The sequence below is a fragment of the Diaphorina citri genome, unplaced genomic scaffold, assembly GCF_000475195.1.
Source record: "Diaphorina citri unplaced genomic scaffold, Diaci psyllid genome assembly version 1.1 scaffold162, whole genome shotgun sequence".
Classification (NCBI taxonomy): domain Eukaryota; kingdom Metazoa; phylum Arthropoda; class Insecta; order Hemiptera; family Psyllidae; genus Diaphorina; species Diaphorina citri.
This window is the reverse complement of record NW_007377599.1, coordinates 57,518-61,141: the sequence shown is the minus strand read 5'-3', so window position 1 is coordinate 61,141 and position 3,624 is coordinate 57,518. Positions and strand designations below refer to the sequence as shown.

At 46.1% G+C, this 3,624-nt stretch overlaps 1 protein-coding gene across 1 annotated transcript in view; it reads left to right on the top strand.

Annotated features, from left to right (window-relative positions):
* Positions 1–3,624, top strand: part of LOC113465803 (helicase domino-like) — a 25,872-nt gene that overhangs the window by 14,233 nt on the left and 8,015 nt on the right. The gene's annotated exons all lie outside the window — the stretch shown is intronic.

Genomic DNA, 3,624 nt, shown 5'->3' with positions numbered 1-3,624 from the left:
CTATTTTCACCAAACGTTTTGTGTTGCATCCTTGTCACATTTATGAACTACATAGTCTACATACCAAATTTCAAGTCTCTAGCTTATACCGTTCCCGAGATATTGTTAAATTGCACCGAAAACCGCCAAAAAGCGGTAAAATGCCGCCAACCGTTGCACCGGTCTTAACCAAAAGTTTCGTGTCGCATCCTTGTCACATTTGACAGCTACATACCAAATTTCAAGTCTCTAGCTCTTACCGTTCTCTAGATATTTTGTTTACAGACAGACAGACACACAGACAGACACACACACGGACCAATGGCTGAAACTTTGTATTTAGGCTCTAGGGACCTCAAAACGTGTTTTGGCACTAAAAAGGGACCATCGAAAATTTGACCCGATTACATTACTTTCCTTCCTATAGGATAAGGAAAGTAAAAAATTCAAGTTCAGTCTACACCAGTGATTCCCAAACTGGGGTCCTCGAAGGGACTGTGAAGGACTTCAAGACCCCCGGGAAAACCACATGAAATACAGTAAAGGGGCCGCGGAGCGTTCACAATTAAAATAAAAAAAAAGAAAGGCCGCGTAGAAAAACAAAGTTTGGGAACCCCTGGTCTACGCTACAAAATAAAAACGGGCCGCAATGCACACTTGTACACTGATTTCTAATCTTACTGAAATATAAATAAATAAGCACTATTTATACCCTAAGCTATTATATTTTCAGAACCTCTGGACACATGCTGAAGTGCTGAATAGCTCTCAAATCTTGTACGATCAACCTTTGTCCCCTGTAGAAGTGGCACAGAAACTAGCAGAACGAATAGCCAAGGAGAAACAAGCCAATGCGGTGAGTAAACAGCAAATTACGAAGCAAAGCCTTTGCACAACTTTTGTGGATATCACAGCATTACTAAGGTGTTATAATTTTCTCCATCCTTTTCATTGTTAAACCTATGTATGTACTTATGTTTGATGTAAATAAATGAGGCCTGTTTAAACTGTTGGCAGAATGGGACTTTTTAGTCTTAGCCGACAGTATAAATAATAATAAAAAAAAAGAAATAACGTTTAATAATCATCCCTTCCCCTCCTCAGCTGTGGAGTCCCCCTACCCCTCCTCAAGATGACAACGACGTCTACATTGATTTCTCCCTACTGTTCCTATACGAACCAGACATTATGAGCGAGGCGTCCTTACCGCCTATTGTACGGCGCGACAAGAAGCGACTGCGACAGGAGGTCAATTCGGACGGTGAGTTGTTGTAGCGTCTTCAGCTTTAGCTGAATGGCGATGGCAGAATAAAGAAAGGATTTTTTTCTTTTCTTTTCTGCCATACACCGGGGTGATGGTCTCTAGCCATGATTTATTGGCTTGTCCTGAACCGCAGTCAACAATCGCGAGGTCTTGTGCTTATTCTTCAAAAGAAGAGACCCTTTGAAGAACTGCCAGCTTGCTAGGCTGGTTAGGGTTAGCTGTTCTCCTCCCTGTTTATAGTCCCACAGCCAGACACTAGTCCACTCTCTGTTTAACGTCCCCTAGCCAGACAATGGTGGTGAGTGAACCTACCTTCTACCTTGGTGGTGTAGTGGTCAAAACGCTCGACTGGTAAACAGGGGGGCGTGGGTTCGATCCCAGCTGAGCTATGGTAAGTTATCCTCAGTAGAAATTGAGAATTTGACCACAATTAAATTAGTAGTCTACTCTTCAGTCCTATGCTGGCAGTATATAAAAAAAGTACATTATATTCTATCTTTCCCCTTCTCCCCACAGGTCAACCGCTAAGCAAGATCCGTCATCGGGACGACGTACCGCCGGCCGTTCCCCGCTCCCTATTCGACCGTCCCTCGCCGGCGCTACTCAAACTCCGTCACGAGGTCCGTCTGGCCAAGTACCGGTCGGGCGGTATCGGTTCCGGCCGATCTGCCAGTCTCCCGTCTAGCGCTCTGGCAGCGGGGGCCGCGTTGAAAGCCCCGGGCGGGGCGGTCGGCTCGAAGCCCCCGGCTACACCGGAGCCGGACCCCGGCCCCGAGTGGCTTATCCATGAGGACATGGCCCTGCTACAGGTGAGTGAATGAACCAACCTCAGTGGTGCAGTGGTTAACGCGTTGGACTTTGGATCTGGAGGTCGGTGGTTCTAGCCCAAGTCAAGTCATACATTTAAAGTCCAAGTCCTACGTTAAAGTCACACCAAGCGTGACCAAACCCTTCTCTCTTTTCCGCTAAAATCTCAGTCGCTCTTCGTCGGAGTGAATCGGGGATTTGTTCCATATTTCAAGAATCTTTTTACACTGGTAATGCCGCCACTGGTCGCTACTCGATTAAAGTAGCTACTCAATTACTTGATTAATGTCTCATCTTGTCATATTTGATCCTTAGAATAAGCATAGATAGGAGAATGGATAAAATGTATATTGTAAATTAAAAAAAAAAATAATAATAATAATAAATGTAGCTACGGAATTGTACTCACGAGGCTGAGTGCACCCCGAACTCCTAATACAGAGCCGAAAAAAAACCTCGGCTCCGCCGGGAATCGAACCCGCACCTCCGGCGTGCAGGCCTAGTGTGATACCCACTCGGCCACGGAGGTTTCTCGATAAAGCCAACAAAACCAATACCATATTTTGTTGGCTTTCTCGTATCCCGTCCTCTCTCTTTGATTTCGGGACGATAAGACCTCCGTTGTTATAAGTTCCACTGTCAACAAACAGACAAACGAACTATCAATCAGTCGATCAGACAGCCAATCCGACAGACTGACAGACGAACAAACAAAAACTATATTTCGGACACATTCCGTTTGTTCTACCATCCTAATACCAACTTTTTCCTCCCCCAGGCGTCACGTGGTACCACCGAGCAGCAGCAGGCGGCTCAACTGTTGATACAACAGCGCCGTGCCGCTGCTGCGGCCCAGGTGGCGGAAACAGCACAGCAACAAGCCGCAGCTGTGGCACAACAACAGCAAGCCCTGGCCGCCCAACAACAGCAGGCTTTAGCCGCAGCCCAACAGCAACAGCAGGTAAGCAGGCTTTTGATCTACAAAATTTATAATCTCTGTGCCAAGTTCGAGCGACTTTGGCTGAAATCTAAAGGCCTGTGCATTGCGAAATCTTTTTCAAAGAATCGGCATTAAATAGTGGCCGAACCCGGCCGTACATTTTTCGAGGTTCGGCCCGCAGACACTTTTGTTCATCATTAATTATGGAAGCTGTCTGCAAAATTTGAGCTACTAGTGGCTAGAGGTAAAGTCGTGGGAAGCGCTAGTTCCTTTTGAGCTTTTTCCCTGGATAGCCCTAAATAGCGGATCTTTGGTCCGGAATAACGGCCCAAGGATATTTTTGATTTACAACATTTATCGATCTTGAAAAAAAAAAAAAAAAAAAAAAATTAAAAAAAAAAAAAATTAAAAAAAATTTCATTTCAGGCTTTGGCCGCCGCTCACCAGCAGGCAAGTCCTGGTTGCGGCATCAACAGAAAACCGCTCCACTACGGTACGCGCACTGACTCTCGGCGTCGTCAGTCTCGAGCAACAAGTTAGCGCCAGGTACAAGCAAGATCATTACAGGGCGCAACAGGCGGCCCAGGCCGGACAACAGTTACCGTGGCAGAGTAGGTTCCTGAGTTGGGAATCC